The sequence below is a fragment of the Tursiops truncatus genome, chromosome 1 (genome assembly GCF_011762595.2).
Source record: "Tursiops truncatus isolate mTurTru1 chromosome 1, mTurTru1.mat.Y, whole genome shotgun sequence".
NCBI lineage: Eukaryota > Metazoa > Chordata > Mammalia > Artiodactyla > Delphinidae > Tursiops > Tursiops truncatus.
Genome location: NC_047034.1, coordinates 125,438,756 through 125,460,106, shown reverse-complemented (window position 1 = coordinate 125,460,106; position 21,351 = coordinate 125,438,756).

The window sequence follows — 21,351 nt, the reverse complement described above, 5'->3', positions numbered from 1 at the left end:
TACTTCATTTTCATTGTATGTATGTACCCCAGTTTGATTATCCATTCACCAACAGGCATCTTGCTTATTCCTTCACTATTTGATGGGCATCAGGATTGTTTCCTCATTTGGGCTATTATGAATACAGCTGCTATGAACATTCACGTGCAAGTCTGTATGTTTCATTTTTCTTGGATCTATACCTGGAAGTGGAATTGCTGGGTCATATGGTAAATTTGTGTTTAACCTTTTAAAAAACTGCCAAACATTTTTCCGGAGTGGTTGTACCATTTAAAATTCCCACCATCAACATATGCCAGTTTCTCCACATATTCCCCAGCATTTGGTGTTATCACCTTTTTAAATTTAGCAATTTTGGTAGGAGTGTGTGATATCTCATTATGGCTTCAATTTGTATTTCCCCAATGGTTAATGATGCCGAACATCTTTTCATGTGATTATTTGCCATCTGTAGATCTTCTGTGATAAATGTCTGTTCGTGTCTTTTGCCCATTTTCTAATTGGAATTTTTTACATGTTGAGCTTTCAATTACTTTCTTCCAGCCTGTATATCTGTCTCTTCATCTTTTTAATAGAGTTGTTCACAAAGCAAAAATTTTTAATTTTCATTTTCATGGTGATGAAAATATTTTAATTGTTCCTGTTATAGATCATGCATTTACTGTCAAGCCTAAGAACTCTTCACCCGGTCCTAGGTTCCAAAGATTTTCTCCTATGTTTCTTTCTGAAAGTTTTGTAGTTTTGTATTTCCCATTCAAGTCCGTGAATCATTTTGCATTAATTTTTGCATAAGGTGTGGGGTTTAGGTTCTTTTTTTGCCTGTAGATGTATGTTAATCAGCTCAGGTTGCCATAACAAAATATCATAGACTGGGAGGCTTCAACAACAGAAATTTCTTTTCTCATGGTTTTGGAGGCTGGAAGCATGAGATCAGGATTGGGTTCTTGGTGAAGGCCCTCTCTCCCTGGCTTGCAGAGAGCTCCTTTCTGGCTGTGTTCTCACATAGAGGAGGGAGTGGGGAGAGAGGAAGAGACCCTAGATCTCTCCCTCTTCCTCTTCTAATATGGATTAGGACCCTATCCTTATGATTTTATTTAACTTTAAATACCTCCTAAAAGCCCTATCTTCCAAATAGTCACCTTGGGGTTAGAGCTTCAACATATGAATTTGTGGGAGAGTGGGACAGACACTATTCATTCACAACATCCTATCACTCCAGCACCATTTGTTGAAAAGGCTATTCTTGAATTGCCTTGCACCTTTGTCAAAAATCAGTTGGGCGTATGTTACAGGTCAATTTCTGTGCTCTCTGTTCTGCCCCCTTGATCTGTGTGCCTCTCTGTGCCAATACAATACTGCCTTGATTACTGTAACTATGCATTAAGCCTTAACATTGAAAAGTCTTTATTCTTTACTCCTACTTTATTCCTCTTTTTGGCCATTCTAGCACATTTCCTTTTCCATATAAATTCTGGAATAAGCTTGTCTATGTCTACCAAACCATGCTAGGGTTTTTATAGAAATTGCACTAAGTCTATAGATCAGTTGACTCTTATGGACTGGCTAAATACATACACAGGTCTAGAGAGAACATGGAAGGGTGTGCAGAAGCAGTGCCAAAGGGGCAGGTGGCCTAGGATGGGTTAGTGTGCATTTATCAGTGGCAATTCTGCTTTTGGCTGAAGGCAATTAGAGCTCTGTCCCCACCCTTGTTTCTAGATCCTACTGTGGGTTCCTGCCAGAGTCCCCGACAAACCAATCACAAGGTTAGACAACTACCATTGACCTTAGGCTGCCAAGTTTCATGAAAGCAACACACAGAGAACAAGCCTGGGGAAATGGACCCTCTCTATTATTAGCAATGATTTAGACCTAGTCCCTCTGTGGAACCCTTGGTCCCAGTGAACAGAGCTGGGAAAATGTTGAGGACTCTTCACCCCTTTAGCTTTAAGTCTAGGCTAGGAACTGCCTCAGAGACAGAGGAAGCCTCCCTTTTCCTGAGCCCCTCTACTGGTGCCCTTGTGGCATCTACTTGACCTTCCCAGGGCACCAATACCCCTTCCTTAGCCCCACAGGAGAAGAGAGTTCCAAAGCCAAATCTAGAAGGCAAAAAGGGAAAAGTCAGAGACACCATGGCATTTGGATTCCAGCATTGTTTTTTGTTTTGTTTTTTAATCGTTTTTCTTATCACCCTGGAAGCTCTGCCCCAGCCCTGCGGCTTTATGTTCCAGGGCCCTGATCCCAATCAGTGCTCCAGTGTTCCATGGAGGTGCAGCTGGGGCCATGGGGGAAGGGTAGCCTCAGTCTCTCCCTAGAGGCTGCCTTTCCCCAGGCTCTTCCTAACTGCACAGCTAAATCTGTTTGCCTGTATTGGTGGAGAAATTGAGTTTCATAAATCATCATGCAGTTCACGTGGGCGCTAACATCAGATAAACTGCCTGACAGCCTAGCTGTAACAAATCATTGCTTGTTGCTATGCTGCTCTTTAGAGCTCAGAAAGAAAGGTTCCATGGTGCAATAACAACCCGTTATGTGTCCCAGGGGCAGCCAGAGCCGTGGCTTTCGCCTTTCAGTGCCTCTGCTCGTGTTGCTGCCTTCGTTTCAGAGAGACCCCTCTATCCATCACCAAACCCAGCTCAGCCACCTTCTGTGGAGTCTCCCTGCCTCCCCCCACTGCTCCCGCAGCAAAAGCGTCTGAATCATCCCCCTCCCGTTGCCCTAACAGTCCTCTTCTATTATTGTTCTTCTAGCATGATTGGTTTTGTTCCTTATTAGATAGTAAGCTGTGGGCAGTGGGGAGCCAGGGAATGTTTCTGAGCCGGGCAGAAACCTAACCAGATTTGTGCTTCAATCAGATGACTGCTGGTAATGGAGCATGAGATAGTTGGGAGAAAAATCCGAGGCTGAGTCACCGGGGAGGTAGTTCTGACAATGTGAGGGATGATGGGGGTGGATCCAGCGTGGGGGGCAGTCAGAACAGAGAACATTGACTTTAATTCCAATGTGTTGGTACGTTTTACCTGAAACATGTGATTTAGATCTCTCAATCAGCAAAACACGGCAGGGACTGCTGCAGATAGATTACGTGAGATCAGGCATGCGCCACACCTCGTCCGAAGCCTGGCACTTGATCGGTAGCTGCTGCCCCCCTCCTCCCATTGCAGCGGTCACTTCTGGGCTGTCATCTTTGGGGGGTGGGACGGGGTGAAGTGTGATGTGGAAGCAAACCAGAGCAGAGGACTCATCAGTTACAGGTGAAAAAGATTGACCTAAATGGAGGCAGATAGATGGATGGCCTACCCGCTCTTGCAGCTCAGTGGTGTAATATATCTACTCATCCAAGATTTGAGTTTCAAACATGAACAAGGGTCCGAGTGTCTACACTAAAGAAGGCTGTTAAAATTCACAGAGCAGAGAAGCTCTTTAAGACACAAGATTCATGACGGTCTTTTCACAAGGAAGCAGAAGATTTATTACAAGCACAGGTTCTAATGTACGGTGTGCCTGATGCCCGCCCCCCCCTCCTTAGGACAGGGAAGAGGAGAGACGCCAAGGGCGTTCATCTGGGTGCTCCCCATAAGCACCTCCCGTGTCCTTTGTTCATGGCTGCTTGAAGACAGGAGAGGCTGGCATAAAGTCACACTGACCACCAGTCACTTGTTTATGCTCTCAGAATCTTTGCCTTTTTTTTTTTTTTTTTTGCCGTACGCGGGTCTCTCACTGTTGTGGCCTCTCCCATTGCAGAGCACGGGCTCCGGACGCGCAGGCTCAGCGGCCATGGCTCATGGGCCCAGCCGCTCTGCGGCATGTGGGATCTTCCCAGACCGGGGCACGAACCCGTGTCCCCTGCATCGGCAGGCAGACACTCAACCACTGAGCCACCAGGGAAGTCCAGAATCTTTGCTTTTTAACATCTATAGGTTGGAAGTAACCATACTTTTTCTTGTCTACCCCACAGGGTTTTGTTAAGATTGAGGCAAGGGAAAGGGAGCTATGACCTGGTGTCACGTCTCTACCCTAAGCCCACACGTCGGCTACAGAGTTCTTTTAGAAACACTAACCTGAGTCTGTGGCTTAAGCCTTAAAACAGCCTCCTACTGCCCTTACAAAAGTCCACAGTCCTTAGCAGGTCGCAGGATGCTCTGGCCCTACTTACTTGCCACCTTCAGCTTGTACCATGCCCTCCTCTGCTCTTGGTACTCAGCTGCACTGGCCTTCTTTTCACTTTCCTTAAAGATACCACACTCTTCCCAAAGTTCTAGTCCTTTGAACATACTGTCCCCCTGCCTGGAAAACTGTTGCTGCTCATCTTCACTTGGTTAACTCTCATCCTTCTTTTAGGATTCATATTAAATGAACTTCAGTCATTCAAATCACAAAAACACTCCTACATATGAACTTTCAATATGCAAACTTTCAAAGATATGGACTCGCGTTCCATCAGCGTCAGGCATGAGTGAAATTGCAGCTTGCCCTCCGTCTCCTATCGCTGATGATCCTTCACCTCTACCATCTCCCACCCCCCCTCTCTCCTCCAGTCAGTAATTCTTCTTGCCTGTTCACTCGATGCCAGTCCCTGTATGCCAGCTCTTGTACTATAATACTGTACTTACTGTACTGTAAGATAAAAGCAAACACAAAAAATAAAACATTTTAATGTATTATTTCTGTGAAAAGTATTATAAGCTTATTATAGTACAGTACTATATAGCTGATTGTGTTAGTTGGGTACCTAGGCTAACTCTGTTGGACTTATGAACAAATTGGACTTATGAGCACTCTCTTAGAATGGAACTCGTTCATATGTAGGAGACTTACTGTATTTATTGAGTACCTACTGTGTGCCAGGCCCTGTTTTAGATGATGGGGACAGTAGTGAATAGAAAGGCAGAGCCCTGGGTCCCATGAATCATATTCTAGCACTGGGGAGACAGTAAACAAGCAAGCAATGAATGAACAGGATGATTTTGATGGGTGCTAAAGGACAACGAAGGGATGGGGGAACTCCAGGCTCTCTGGAGGGTGGTGGTTGGGTGGGAGAGGGCCATATACATTGATTGGTTCACCTCTTAGTGACCTGAGCTGTGACACTGGTAAGAAGGATACATGAGAGAGGCAGCAGCAAGTGCAAAGTTCCTGAGGCAGGACAAGCTTTGGAAAGTCAAGGTGGGGGGGCGGGGAGAAGGCTTGTTCCTAGGGCCAGTGATGGAGATTGAAAAGTATACCATAGGTCACAGAGGTAGGTGGGGCAGATCATCTAGGGCATTATGGGTACGGGGCTCAGATTTTAACTATAAATGGAAGTCACTGGGGCATCTTAAATTATGTTTACATTTTAAAAGATTACCCTGGACGCTATGGAGAACGAGTCGTAGAGATGACAGAGAGAAGGCACGGAAGGAGAACCTTTGGAGAACCCTGCAGGAGGCAAGGTGGACATATGAGTGGTTCAGACAAGGGTAGTATTGGTGGAATCAAATAAAATTGGGGTTTATTTTATTTTATTTATTTTTTTGGGGGGTTTATTTTAGAATAAGAGCCTGTAGATCTTGTTCATGGACTAGATGGTGGGAGTGAAGAAAACAGAAGTGACGATCCAGAAAGTAAGGAGAAATACCCCTGGGGTGAAATGAAGATGTCAGTGTCTGCTACACTAAGTTACCTTCATACAGAAGACTTCCCTGATCTCCAGTCCTGGTTTGAGCCTTTTATTGGTTGCTCCTAGAGCAATGTATAGTTCTCATTGGTAACACTCCTAACTTTTATCATTTGTATTTGTTCAAAAAATTCCTCCACTAGACCTGAGGGGAGGAACCCACCTGTCTTATTTAACCTTGTTTCTCCAATGCTTTGCACAGTGCCTGGTAGTTTATAATGTAATGTATTGATATTAACAACACTTAAAGAGCAGTTTCACTGTGCCAGATACTATTCTGAGTACTTCACATGTATTAACTCGTTTGATTTTCACAACAATCCCCTGAAATGGATATTATCACATCCATTTGACAGATAGGTAAACTGAGGCACAGAGAGAGTAAACTTGCCTAGGTCACACAGCTAGCAAATGCCAATAAATGAATAAAGTTATTATAAACAACACAGTATTTATGCTGCATGCCAGCACAGTGAGGTATGCTTGTGTTCCCTCCATCAGTTTGAGGCCAGCGAGACATACAGACCTGTTTACTGGGCCAGTCATGGGAAGCAGAGTCAGCAGGGTTTGGACCATCTGGAGGCTAACTGAGGAAGGCTCTATTGTGGAGACAGCATAGTACAGTGGTTGAGAGCACTCACTTCGGGGCCAGGCCAGCTTGGTTTGAAACACACCTCTACAACTTACTGTGTGACACCTTCGCTGAATTACTTATAGCCTCTGTGCCTCAATTCCCCCATCTGTAGACCCTGGCACTATTAATAGTACCTGTCATCATTTGGACCAGATGTGATAATATTTATAGAGCACTTAGCATAGTGTAGCTGTTATGAGAAGGAACTATAGTTTGCCTACAGGAAATGTCAAAACACGAGGGTTCTCTGCTCCCCCAATCTTCCCCAATACGGCATTCATTCTGGATTAAGATGTTAGGATCAAAGAATCATTGGGGTTAAAGGTGACAATAACCTAATTCATCCCCTCTTTCTCATCATACAGATAAACAAACTGGGGCATGCTATGAAGATGAGTGGGATGAAATATGACAAAACCCTGGGAGTCCCGTGGAGAAATATGAGGCCTTCTGTATGTTAGAGGTTTAAAGAAGATTAGACATGTAATATACAGATCTAGAAAAATCCGGCATCATTATGATCGAAAAAAAATTCTTCCCGGGCTTCGCTGGTGGCACAGTGGTTGAGAGTCCACCTGCTGATGCAGGGGACACGGGTTCGTGCCCTGGTCCGGGAAGATCCCACATGCCGTGGAGCGGCTGGGCCCGTGAGCCATGGCCGCTGAGTCTGCGCATCTGGAGCCTGTGCTCCGCAACGGGAGAGGCCACAACAGTGAGAGGCCCACGTACCGCAAAAAGAAAACAAACAAAAACAAACAAACAAACAAAACATTCTTCCCAATCATTTCTAAGACAACTTCTCAATTTTCTGTGATTTGAGGGTCAAAGAGCAGGGATTGCTAGAGTGTTCACTTACATTCTAAGTTTATTCTCCCATCAATCAAAAAAAAAAAGCTTGGGCATCTTTGATTTTCTTTCCCTTTTACTCCTTCATTCAGTCCTCTGGCGGAGGTGTTAATGAAAAGTGAACTGGTCAAATCCCATCTCATCAGAAGGAGACAGAACAGGGCTCAAAATTCATGGTAATCAGGCCCTAAATCATCAGGACTGCCTACCTTGAAGCTGACTTAAAAGTAAGGTGTCTGAAAAGCCAATCCTCCCATTTCTTTAAAGAGCTTTTTCCAAGTTGCATTCTTTTCTGTCAGGCAATGAGCTCAATGATGTTAATTTCATTTCTACTCCCATGACATAAACAGTTCCTTATCAAATGCCCGGGCCACTGCACAAACCTGGCTTCAGGAAAGAACTCTCCTGATCTGACACATGATCCAAGTCAAAATATTTGAAATCCAATTTGAAACTGTGGTCTGGCATAATTGACACAATTCAGGGCCAGATACTTAAAAGCTGATGCAGAATGCACAATCCACTGGCAGAACATTTGCCCAGGGCTGGTGGATATGCAAATTGTTGCAGTCTTTCCAAAAAGCAATTTAGAAATACAGATCAAGAACCTTAAGAATGCTCAGACCCCTTAACCCAGTAATTTCACTCGTAGGAATTAAACCTGAGGAAATATTCAGAGACAAGGGGGTAAGGTTAACATACAAGGTTGTTCCCTGCAGTACTATTTGCAAGTACAAAAGCAAAATAGGAACCACAGAAAATATCTAACAATAGTAAATTACTTAAATTGTGTCATATTTCGATCAACCAAATACATGGTTGTTTAAAGAAATGTTTAATAGAAGGGGAAAAACATTTGCAATTTGACCATGGGGGTGGGGTAGGAGAAGGGAACCCCGGGATTCAAAACGACAAGCAATACGCTTCCAATTTTGTCAATCAATTCTATTTATCCATCCATCCATCATCTCTCAATCTACCTAGAGGATATATGCCTAGAAAAATGCCTGGAAGTAAATAAATATGTTAATGGTAATTACCTTGGAATACTAGTCTCATGGGTGTTTTTCATCTTTACACTTTTCTGTATGCTCTAAATTTCCTATAGTAGGCACGTGCTACTTTAAATGTGAAAGGGAGTTATAAGGAATATCAATTGCAGAAACAAGCTAACCCTATGTCTTCTTTCAAAGAAGAGGATCAAAGAATCACTGGGAATCACTGGGGTCCTAATTCTATATTCCCCTGCCTTCATTCTCCCTCTCCTTCAACTCTTCTGCTACACCTTCTGCCGTGTCACTTTTTCTAAACCATTCTTTTTATTACATAATCTCTTGCTTTAAAGATTCTCTGGCTCTTCACTGCAAATATATATATATATATATATATTGCGTGTATATATACACAATAACTCCTAAACGTGGCCTTCCATGTCTTCGGCAATCTTTTAACAGTATACTGTCTGTGTATTGTTACTAGCACTTTTTCCCCCTCAAATCCTCATCCAACAGATGTTCATGAAGTGCCAACTCTGTGCCAGGTTGGCTCCATGCCTCCCCCCCTCACCTCCCATTATGCTCCATATATTGCCTCTGCCCCAGACCAGTCTCATATGCTCCCACCTGCAAGTTTCTGCTCCTTGGCACACTCCATTGTGGAAGACCCAGTGACTCAGTGCGTCTTCTTGTTGAACCAGGTTCATTTCTCATTTCCCCGACGTGCAGCACGTCAAATGCTGAGACGCTGAGGTTTGCAGCAGAGGAAGTGTTTATTCACAAGGCAGCCAAACAAGAAAACAGAACTCTCAAGCCAGCCTCCCCTAAAAGTGCGAGGGTGAGGGTATTTATGGGATAAAGCTGAGGTGTGCAGAGCGTGGGGAAAGGTGATTGGAAATTAAAAGGTGATGTAATCATCGTTCTGCGCAGGCGTAACTAAGCTACAGTCTTCTTCATAGGATGCACGTTCATGAAATGGAGGCATTAGCACGTTCTGAGGGTGGAGTTTTGGGCCCTATGACGTCAAAAGGCCACGAGCAAACACCCGTGCAAGCCCAAGTTGGAGGGTTGGTGGTCCTAACAATCTTAATTGGCTTGAGCTTAAATTGGACACAGCTGACTCCAAGTTCCTGAAAACAACTTGGGCAAACGTCTTTATTGTTTAGGCTACGTGACACTTGGAGGACATGCAAGTTTTTGTAGCAACAATTAAAGTGAGCTTGCACGGTGAAGACAGGTTACAAGTTTAATGGATCTAAGTGATGATTACCCTTGGTTTCACTCTCAGAGAGTTTAACTTATCCCCCCAATGGGAGCACATGTTCTAGGGATTTAGGCAAGTGCCTTAATTCCGGCTTGCTTCAGCTTTTCCATTTGAATAATGAGAACTGTAGTAATAACATGTGCCCTATATATTTTTTGTGAAGATCAAAAGACCTAATACATGTCAAAGGCTTAGAACAGTGCCGAGCATAATGTAAGAGTTCAAGAAATGTTCCTTATTTGTGTTAGAGGCTGTAAATTCATTAAAGGTAGGATCCTAATTTCATTCCACTTTGTAACTCCCACAGGACCTGCCATCTTGTTTTGACTCCTATTGGATACTCAACGAATATTTGTTGAGTGAATGTATGACTGAATGACAGTTATGTGAGCCTTTACTGACCATACCCCTCACCCTCTGGGCACCCTGTGACTATAAATCCTATCCACATCATTCATGTGGTCAGTATCAATGCCAACACAGGCAGAGCCTATGCAGTAGCTGTTTAACTCTGCACGATATTGCTTCCGCTCCTAAAGCATTGGGGTGGGGTAAATGCCTTAGACTCTACTCCCAGGTTTCTACACTATTCAGATTTTTCCATGGCAAGTTGCAGAACAGCTACCTAATATTTTCCAATCTTACTAATTCTCCTGGCCACAGCTGAAGAAAATTGCATTAAGACTTTCGCTTTAAGCCCACACATTGTACTGTCGCAAATGAACGACGTCAAGGACCTGTGAATGGACTGCAGGGGGACCACCTACACAATTCATTTACAAGTCAGAGAAAAATAAACAAATAAAGGCAAAATATAACCAATTTATTTGCATAACCATCGTGTACTAGGTACTGCGATAACATTTTCATGCAGTATCCTGCTGAAAAATTTTAAAGGCACTTAGAAGCTGTATGACCACAGGCAAATCAATTTGTCCCTATAAGCCTTGGCTACTTTCCCCAGGCCACCTCTTTTCTGCCCAGATACCTCTCTTATCCTCTGACCCACCTGTCATCTGTCTACTAGAAAACTCTACTTTGCATGTGCAAAATGGAGTTAATTATTTCCTGCACCAAATCCACTCTTCCTCCCCAGCACCCACTCAGCTGCCCAAGGCAGAAACCTGGGGGACACCCTTCCTACCTTCCTTTCCCCTCACACATAACTCATCGCAAAATTGTTGCAACTCTACCAGGCTGCCCTTGTTCTCCAGATCTACTGCCACGACTTCAGTTCAGGCCACTTTCATGTCTCATCTGCTTTATGGCAACAACCTCCTGGCTGGGCCCTCACCCCATCTCCTCTCAGCTTTTCTAATCCAGTTTCCTCATTAGAGCCCATGATCTTTCCAAAATAAAAGCGACCTTGTCACTCTCTGGCTTTTAAGCCCTCAGTGGCTCTCCATGAACTCCATCAGATGCCATCTGGCCCCGGCTTCTCTCCCAAGCTTTATCTCCAATCCATCAGTTCCTCTACTGCATATTTTGGACTTTGTACATGACACAAGAGGTTCTCAAAACAAGATTCGAGGACCCATGGGGTCCCCAAGGCCCTTTCAAAGGGTCTGAGGTCAAAGCTATTTTCATAATAATGCTAAGACAATATTTTCTTTATCCACTTTCATTCTCTCATGAGTATTCAGTGACGTTTTCCCAAGGCTACGTGATGGGCCATACTCCAACAGACTGAATGCAAAAGCAGGTACAAGGAGCCAGCTGTCTTCTATCAAGCCCAACAAGAGATTTGTAAAAATGTAATTATGTCAGCTTCTTGCTAAATTCTTTTTTCTTATCAAAATACTTTATTTCTACTGACCTTTTCACATATAAGCATCTACTTCTTTTTTTTGAATTTTAGTTTATTTTTTTATACAGCATGCTCTTATTGGTTATCCATTTTATACATATTAGTGTATACATGTCAATCCCAATCTCCTAACTCATCACTAAATTTTTTGTTTTGGAAAATGCATTTAATATTCATAAAAGATAGGTTATTGATGTTAGTACCTAATCGGCTTATTATTATTATTTTAAGTTAATAAACACATTTAAAAATTTTTAGCTTTAACTCAGTGTTTTACAGTAAATATCCATAAATAGGGCCCACATAAGAAAAATCTTTTGAGGGTCCCGGATAGTTTTTAACACTATAAAGGAGTCCCAGCACCAGAAAGTTTGAGAACTACTGCGCTAGCCCAGTGGAACCACACAGAGTATTCCAAAGTGTCATGTTCTCTCTCTCCTTCTCCTTCAGGTTTCTTTTAATGACTCTCTTTGATAGGGATAACTTCCCTAGCCACATAACTTTTCCCTGCCCCTCCTTGGCCTGCCAATACTTCTGCACATTTTAGTCCTCAGCTTGAGAGCCATACCTCAGGGAAAGACTTCTTTCAGCTCCCCAGAGCAGCTCCAGGGCTAACTTTTACTGAAAGCTTCTTATATGCCAAGCATAGTAATCATTACTTTACCTGCATTTTCTCTTCCTCTGAGTTAGGCTGGGACAGGGAAAAGAAGGCTCAGGGAGGGGGAAAATATAATCAGTTCCAGTCTAGAGCTAAGGAAAGTTAGGCTCAGAGAGGTTTAGAAACCACTCGGGTCACACAGCAAGTGAGTGGCATGGTTGATTTGAATCCACTCTCTTTCCACTCTGTCAGTCGTTCTTGTACTTGAGGGTGGTAAATCTTCAACAGCTGGTTCTCCAGAGGGACCAAGCCGTGATCTGTAGCATTTAGCAAATTCCAGGGTGTAAATACTCCTATGGTAGCCAATTTCCAGCTACCAACGTGACATCACTGAACCCAGTGCTGGGAAGGGCCATGCAGTAGCTCATGTCATAGAGTATTCCCACCGTACAAATATAGTCAATGTAAAAAACCCAAGAGCACAGATAATAGTAACCTGTAGTAAAATAATTAGGAATGATAGTGTTGAATTTGGGGTATTTTGAGTTTGAGTATATTTGTTTTAAGTATGATTAAACATAATTTATTTAATTGTGGCTTTATATAATCTAATTTTTCACAATGGCCGTATTTAGCAACCAGCTCACAAAATTCCTGAATTAACAATTGGCTCTGGTACCTTAGAATTAACTGTTCAGCGTTTGACAGTTTCAGATGCTCAGGCTCTATTCCACAATTACTAATTCCCCAGGGTGGGACCAGGCTTTTGCGTTTTTACCAAGCCCCCCAGCTATCACAAAGCCCAGAGAGAGTCATTTGTACATTCTTCATTTCATTCAAGTATTCAACTCACACATTGAATGCTGAAGGGCCTGCGTTGTGCCAGACACTGTTTCAAGGTGCCAGGAAGATGACACTGAATAAAACAAACTCTCTGCTACTGATGTTTAAGTGGAGGAGACTGCTCATAAACACAGAAACAGATGGACCACCCTGGCGGTCCAGTGGTTAGGACTCGGCGCTTCCACTGCAGGGGGCGCAGGTTCGATCCCTGGTCGGGGAACTGAGATCCTGCATGCCGCATGGCGCGGCCAAAAATAAAGTGAAATAAAATAACACAGAAGCAGAAATTATACACTATATGTGAGGATAGCAATAACTCTTTGAAGAAAATAGGGTAGGAAATGGAAAGCAATGCAGGTGCAGCGAGTGGTGAAAGGTCTGAGGCAAGAGCAAGAGGGGTGGGCTTGAGGAACAGCAAGGGGTCAGGCTGGGTGGCGCACCTGAGCAAGAGGTGAGTGAAAGGAGGTGAGATCCAAGGAAGGCAGGGCTGAGCACGGAGGGCCTCGGGTTGGGGGTCAGGCTGAGGGGCTCCAGCCTTCACTAGAGCTCCCATCCCAGCACTTGCACTGGCCCTTACAGCAGACCTAGTGTTCTCTCTGCTGTATTCTAAGTGCCTGCCCAGCTGTCTACATTCCTACCAGACTGTGTGCTCCTTTAGAGCATGGACAGTCTATTTCCCAGAGTTTGGTGCAGCGTCCTATACATCATGCAAACTTCATAGATATTTGTGCTAGAGAAAAAATAATAGCAACAAACCAGCATTTATCTGACTCAGCTTTGACCAGCCCAAATCCCTAGGATTGCACATCAGTGGCAAGACTGTAGGCTTTGGCATCAGATGGGCTTGAGCTTGACTCTTAACTCTTGGACACAAGTTAATTTACTACCGTCCAGTTTCCTCCTCTGTAGGAAAACTGGTATGTACTGCAGAGAAGAAGCAAGTGCAATCATGTTTTTTGTCCCGTGCTTAACAAAGTGTCCTGGCCATGTTATCTAAAAAACTCCCCTGACATTCTTGATCCCCTCATCCTGTGTTATTTTTCTTCATGACATTTATCACTGAGGTTATATTATATAATATTTATGTATCTGTTCATTGTCTCCTCCCTCTACTCTCCATCCCAATAGAATGTATGTTCCATCTGGGCAAGGGCTCAGTCTGTTGCATTCATCTCTATAACCTCAGCATCTAAAAAAGTCCCCAGTACCTAATAGGTCCTAAGTAAACATTTGATGGGTGGGGGTTGATGGATGGATGGATAGGTGGATGGATAGGGATGGATGGAGATGGATGGGATGGATGGATGGATGAAGTTTGATGATTGGATAAATGGATGGATGGTTAGACAGATGGATGGTGAGCTCAATAAAAGTTGGTTGTTATTAATAACTTAATTTTTTTCAAATATCTCCCTTTGGATTAGGGGCTCCATTGTGTGGCTCACTTGTACCTGCTTGGGTCTTGAATGTGCTTCCTTTTCATCTGTGGCACCTGCCATGGCCTCCTCAAGCTCCTGGCCTGTCATCATGTATCAGTTCCAAGACATTGTGGTGACACCATCCTCCCCAATGTGTTCTGGGGAGGTAAGAAGTCTACTTGAGAATTTTATTTCTTATTCTGCCAGGAAATCTTTTGGTCTGTTACTAGGATCTGACATCCCAGAAGCTTCTCTGCTTCATACCTGATGAAGCCAACCTCAGAATGACAAGTTTCCCGGCAACAATGGGGTAATTGCACTTCAAAGCATATATTTAGCTCTTGTTTTCGATCTGCACAGAAAAGTTGGTTGATGACTCTGACTTAAGAACAAAATCCTACCTTCAGATTTGTTTGACTTGTGCTCTCCCTTGGGAGAGTGAACTTGGGAATAGAACATGAGGCTATGCTCTTGGTTATGGTGGTTAGGAGATCAGGGCTTTTGGAATCGGGCAAATCTAGGCTTGAATCCTGGTTCTGCCCCTTACTAGCTCTGTGCCTTGGGAAGATACTTAACCTCTCTAAGCCTCAATTTCCTTTATAAAATGTGACTTCCTCCATTAATATGTATTTATTCAGCACCTATTAAGTTCCAGGCGTTGTGCTAGACTTTAGAGGTACACCAGTGAGCAAAAGCTACTCATGGCCTCATGCTCATAATCTTATACTCTATCTGGTTGCAAAACCATTAAACAAATAACAATGCAAAGGGGAAAGACAAGGTGTGATGGGAACTTACAATGGGGAAATAACCCAGTCTGGACAATCAGAGAAGGTTTAACTGAGGCAGTGAGGGTTAAACTGAGTTAGGCAAAGAAGGGATGTGGGTGTGTGGGCTGCAAGGAAAGAGAAAAAAGTTTGATGTTGAGCTATGGTTTAGGATTAGAGATAAAGATTCTGTTTTCATAAGAGGTTTAGTAAGATTCTAGAATAAGTCATGCTACTTTGGGGACCAGGTGACAAAGTACACAGAATCTGAGACAAGGCAATTATCCCAACTTCTGCATAAAATCCCGACATTTTCGAGCATTGGGAACAGCATCATGTGAACTTAGCTTTGGACTTTGCTATTGGGAGACTGAGTAGCTCTGGAAGAACATGGTAGATGCCAAGTGGGACTGCACTTGGATGAACAATTTGTATATAGTTGTAATTCAAGGGGCTCTCAGAAATTCTTGGTGGGAATGGAGGTGGTGAGTGCTATATAACCAAGTGCGGGTGAGAATACAATCTTTTATAGAAGGTGTTTTCTCATGAGTTTGAGATAATTAAAGAGGGAACACATATCACTAGTACAGTCATAAACAGAAGCAAAAATTCTAGCACCTCAACTAGTATTTGATAATAAACTGTTCATCCAGAATATGATTATGTTAATACTTTTATTTATTTATTTAAATTTCATTGAAGCAGAGTTGATGTACAGTAGTATATAAATTACAGGTATACAATATTATGATTCACAGTTTTTAAAGGTTATACTCCATTTATAGTTATTACAAAATATTGGCAATATTCCCCATGTTGTACAATATATCCTTGTATCTCATTTTATACCTCATAGTTTGTACCTCTTAACCCCCTACTCCTATATTGCCCCTTCCCCCTCCCCTCTCCCTGCTGGCAAGCACTAATTTGTTCTCTATATCTGTGAGTCTGCTGCCTTTTTTTGTTATATTCACTAATTTGTTGATTTTTTAGATTCCACATATAAGTGATATCATACAGTATTTGTCATTCTCTGTCTTACTTATTTCACATAGCATAATGCCCTCCAAGCCCATCCATGTTGCTGCAAATGGCAAAATGTCTTTTCTTTTTTTGGCCATGCCAAGCAGCTTGCGGGATCTTAGTTTCCTGACCAGGGACTGAACCCGGGCCATGGCAGTGAAAGTGCTGAGTCCTAACCACTGGACTGCCAGGGAACTCCCCAAATTTTCATTCTTTTTATGTCTGAGTAGTATTCCATTATGTTTATACGTATATATATCACCTCTTCTTTATCCATTCATCTGTTGATGGACACTTAGGTTGCTTCCATACCTTGGCTATTGTTAATAAGCATGCTATTAATATTGGGGTGCATATATCTTTTCCAATTAGTGTTTTCATTTTCTTCAGATATATACCCAGGAATGGAATTGCTGGATCATATGGTAGTTCTATTTTTAGTACTATGAGGAACCTCCATACTGTTCTTCATAGTGGCTGCACCAACTTACATTCCTACCAATAGTGTATTAGGGTCCCCTTTTCTCCACATCCTCTCCAACATTTGTTATTTGCAGATTTTTTCTTTTTTGATGATAGCCATTCTGACAGAAGTGAGGTGATATCTCATTATTATTTTGACTTGCATTTCTCTGATGATTAGCGATGCTGAGCATCTTTTCTTGTGCCTGTTGGCTATCTGCATGCCTTCTTTGGAAAAGTGTCTTATTCAGTTCTTCTGCCCATTTTTACTTGGATTTTCTTTGATATTGAGGTGTATGAGCTGTTTACATATTTTGGATATTAACCCCTTATTGGACATATCCTTTGCAAGTACTTTCTTCCATTCAGTAGGTTGTCTTTTTGTTTTATTGATGGTTTGCTTTGCTGTGCAAAAACTTTAAGTTTAATTAGCTCTCATTTGTTTGTTTTTGCTTTTGTTTCCTTTGCCTAAGGAGACAGAGCCAAAAAAATATTGCTGCGATTTATATCAAAGAGTGTTCAGCCTATCTTTTCTTCTAGGAGTTTTATGGTTTCTGGTCTTACATTTAGGTCTTTAATCAATTTTGAGTTTATTTTTTATATGGTATGAAAAAATGTTCTAATTTCATTCTTTTACATGTAGCTGTCCAGTTTTCCCAGCACCACTTATTAAAGAGATTGCCTTTTCTCCCTTGTATATTCTTGCCTCCTTTGTCGTAGATTAATTGACCATAGTGCATGAGTTTATTTCTGGGCTCTCTATAGATTTGTTCCATTGATCTATGTGTCTGTTTTTGTGCCAACAATTTCTAATTAATTGTCATTGTTTAAAAATTGTGAGATTCCCCCCAAAATCAGAAAAAACCTGTAACACTGGGTCCACATCTCCCAGTAGAACTGAGTAGAGGTAGCTCCCTATAGATGGGCATAATCTTCCCGCATACCCTCAACTAGACTCCCTACTTGCCCACTGTGGACCTTGAGTATGAGATCCTCTCACTTCCAAGATGAAAAGAACTGCAGTCCACAGAAGTTTCCAGAGGCTGCCAGCTAGTTAAGAATAGCAGAGCTGATATCATAGTTAGTGTCTTAAGGAGTCCTTCTACCAGCAGGATAGGAGGCATTTTTCACTCAGGTGGGCATTTTCAAGCAATAATTCCAAACGTGATAAACTGCCTTGTCCTCAAACAGCCTGGCCTAATAGCACTGCTTAATTCACATTTAAATTACACTGGGAACAAATACATTTCACAATGTTCAGCTCCAGGTTGCAGAGAAAAACACACTAATAGAGCTCTGCAATTACGAGTAATTTTTCTCTGAAACCCTCTCTTTCTCTCCCACTCTGGATTAATGACTGCCTTCACAAAGAGTCCACATGAGCTTTCAGAGCCAAAGGAGTAAACAGGAGGACATGCATTAATGTGGAGGGCTGGTTACCTCCCACGCCTGAGTATAGAGCTTTTAGAAATGGAATTTTTTAGATGATGTGCTTCTCCTACAAATATCAGGTGAACATAATCTCTGAGGCAGTGGGTGTTGGGTAGAACAACATTCGCATTAGTCATGGAATAAATACCCAGAAGTAAAGAGGGAAAGAAACAACAATCCAATTCAACCGAGCAGTGGTGCACTTACTATGTGCCAGGCATTTGTGTACAATGCTTTCACAGGTTTTAGTTCATTCCCTTTGCACAACTCACAAGGCTGTGAGCAGCAAAAAATAAAAAAAATAAATAAGGAAGGAAAGACAGTATTGAACCTACATTTTTGATTCTGGATTCATTTTGGTGATGTCAGGAGGATCTGGGGAAGAATCCCAGCTCCAGTGATCCCAGTGTGTGACCTTAGGTTAATTATTAACCCTTCTGAGCTTTATCTGTTCCCTGTCTGTTAAATGCCATATGCTATGTGCACAATACACTTACAGTTTTTTTTTCTTTCAATTAGACTACGTGGTTCCTCACTGGGGTTACTAATATTGAATATAATTTAAAAAGCACTGGGTGTTGGTGTTAGAAAATTTGGATTCTAGTTCCCACTCTTTCCTTTCCTTCTGAGACTCATAAGGAAATTATCTGGTTTTTTCAATAATTAGAAAAACAACATTGCACATGGCAGTATAATTCAAACTGTATTAATGGTTATAAAATGAAAAGTGGGTCTTCCTTCCCCATTAAACAACCAGTGCCTTCCTCAGAGGTGATGCCTATTAACATTTACTTGAATATCCTTCTAGAAGAGTTTTCTATTATGCATATACAACCACATACACACACACTCTAGCCCTCAAATGGGAGCAAATTTAAAATAAGACTGGGAGATATGGTGTGTTGGCCCATATCACCTCATTATTTTAATGTAGCTAGGCCCACATTGTTAGTCAGGTAAGTAATTTCCAGTCTTCTGTTGATAATAGCGATAGTTAATATTTATGGATTGCTTGGAATGTGCCAGGCACTATTCTAAGTACTTTATATGTATTAACTGATTCAATACAACCGTCCTGGATAGAAACTATTATCATCCATTTTACATCTGAGGAAAATGATTCCCAGAGGACTTGCCCCACAGACACACAACAAGTGGGAGAGGTAGAATGAACAATGCTGTAACACATCTTTACAGAGTTTTGTGCAAATTTTTCAGAATATCTGGCAAATGATGGCTCTTAAGAACAGCAGCAGTGTAATCAACTTGCATTTTTGAAAGATCAATGTAATAGCAGGGTGGAGAATGGACTCGTCTTATAACACCTCTCACACTCTGCTGTGCACTTTTTCCCGTCTCCCTTGTTAAGATTATGAGCTTCTTGAAGGTGGGGACTCTGAGCCCCAGGACTTAGCACTGGGCCAGGATATTGCTGACCCTTAATAACATTTGTGAATAATTAGCATTAAAAAATAAGGAAGCCTTCAATGGGATTGCTATTTGGTATTTGGGCTGGGTTTTAAAGGGTGAATAAAATTGTGATAGGCAGAAAATGAAAGAAAATGTTTCTTCTTTGTGTGAAGAAACAACAAAGGAATGACTACATAAGATGTTTGAGGGAACAGAAAACTGTCCAGGCTGTTTGGAGAAAGGGTACATGGTGTGATGTGCTCACAGAGGAGACTGGAAAGGAAATTTGGAGGCAGACATGGGGGATTCTAATGCTATGCTAAGTTTGTGAGATCTTTTCTACGCCACGTCCATTAACCTGAAAACAGATGAGCATCTATGAATGCACCCACATAGACCCACAATACTGGTGTCAAATAGTTAAATTTTTTGAATCTCAGTGTATAAAATTGTATTTATCTCCATACCAGGTTTCTTTCCTCCACTTTTTCACTTCCCAACATCAAACGGATGGCAGGTTTGTCAGCACCAGTAGCCTGAAAAAACATCATATCAGTGAAGTGGGCATATTTTCAGTTTTCATTTATTTTAATCCTCACCAACTCCCTGAATTCACTCTCTTACATATTTATTTTTCCAAGTTCTGGCCCTGTGGGTCCAGGTTTCTAGATGTAGCTTATAGATGTACTATTCACATTCATTTATATGCAAACATACCTCTCAGTGGATTTTGTTACATTTCTGTTAATCTTGAATTTCATGAAGTTACATAGATATCTGACAACATCTATTATTTTAAATACATGCTAATGTTTCTCAACACTTGATTGTTGATCCTAGGAAATGTATGTAATAAAATTCAAGTTAGAAATGAGTTCTGCTAGCCACTCTTACTATGTATCAGCACTGCCCAAGAGGAATATAATGTGAGCCAAAGATGAGCCACAAATACAATTTTAAAATTTCCAGTAGCCACATTTAAAAAAGTAAAAAGAAATACCAAATTAGTATGTTACATTTAACCCACTATATCTAAAGTATTATCTCAACATGTAACAAATATTAAAAATTATGAGATATTCTACCTTCGTTCTTTTTGTAATAATGTGATATATTTACAATACATCTCACTTTGGTCTAGCCATATTTCAAGTGCAGAAGTTAGTGCAGAAGGCTAGAGGCTACTATACTGTATAGTGCAAAAATAGAAGCTATAGGTTCCAGCTCCTTTGAATAACACTATTAGCTCGAAGAATGGTTAGAATGGTTTATATCTTCCCTGATCCAAGCAGTAATAATGTAAAGCTTCTTTCTTGCTTGTAATTATGTTTGGGAGAGCCCTAAGTCTCTAGGCATAAAAGATTCCAACTATGTAATGCCTTCAGGGAAAATTTTCCAACACCCCATATAAAATGCTCTCTTCCCTGTTTCTAAACCATCCTGTGCATTTTGTAATTGTCAATTTGCTTCTTTGCCTCCCTTCTGGATTCTAGGGAGGCTCTGAGAAAGCTTCCTTTTCCACATCTGTATAGCACAAATAGAGAACAGAAAAGTCAATTCACTTGTCCTTGGACTAGTCATCTTAGAAGGGAAGTACATCATGGTGGTTAAGAGCACTGACTCTGGAGCAGAACATCTGGCTTTAAATGTTGGCTCTGTCACTTACTGGTTTTGTAACATTTATCTGTCTGCCAAATGGGCATAACAGTATCTGCTTCATTGGATTGTTGTGAGGATTAAATAATATAATGTAGAACATTGACATGTAGAAAGAGTATATAAATATTTGCTCTAATGTAATGTAGAAACATTGGCACGTAGATAGACTGTATATATATTTGCTATAATTTAAAAATATTTTTTACTAAGCATTACTTGCAACATTAAATCTCCTTCCCCTTTCTAAAGGGCAGTATTTGCCACTTAGTAATCCCTTTGCTCATCTACAAAGAACAACAATGAATGCATATATTTTTTCAAGGAAAATTCACCTGGAAAATAGCCAAGATAGAGTGTTTTCTTTTAGAAATGGAATTACTCCATTTGGGATGTTAGCTAAGAAATATTTTTTTTAAATAGACTACATTAAAAAGCAATATGGAAGAACTATTTAGGTATTTTCTAGTGGTTGAGAATAATTGCTTTGAAAATGAACAAGAAAATTTTTAAATAACTATTTAAAAGGATCCACTGAATT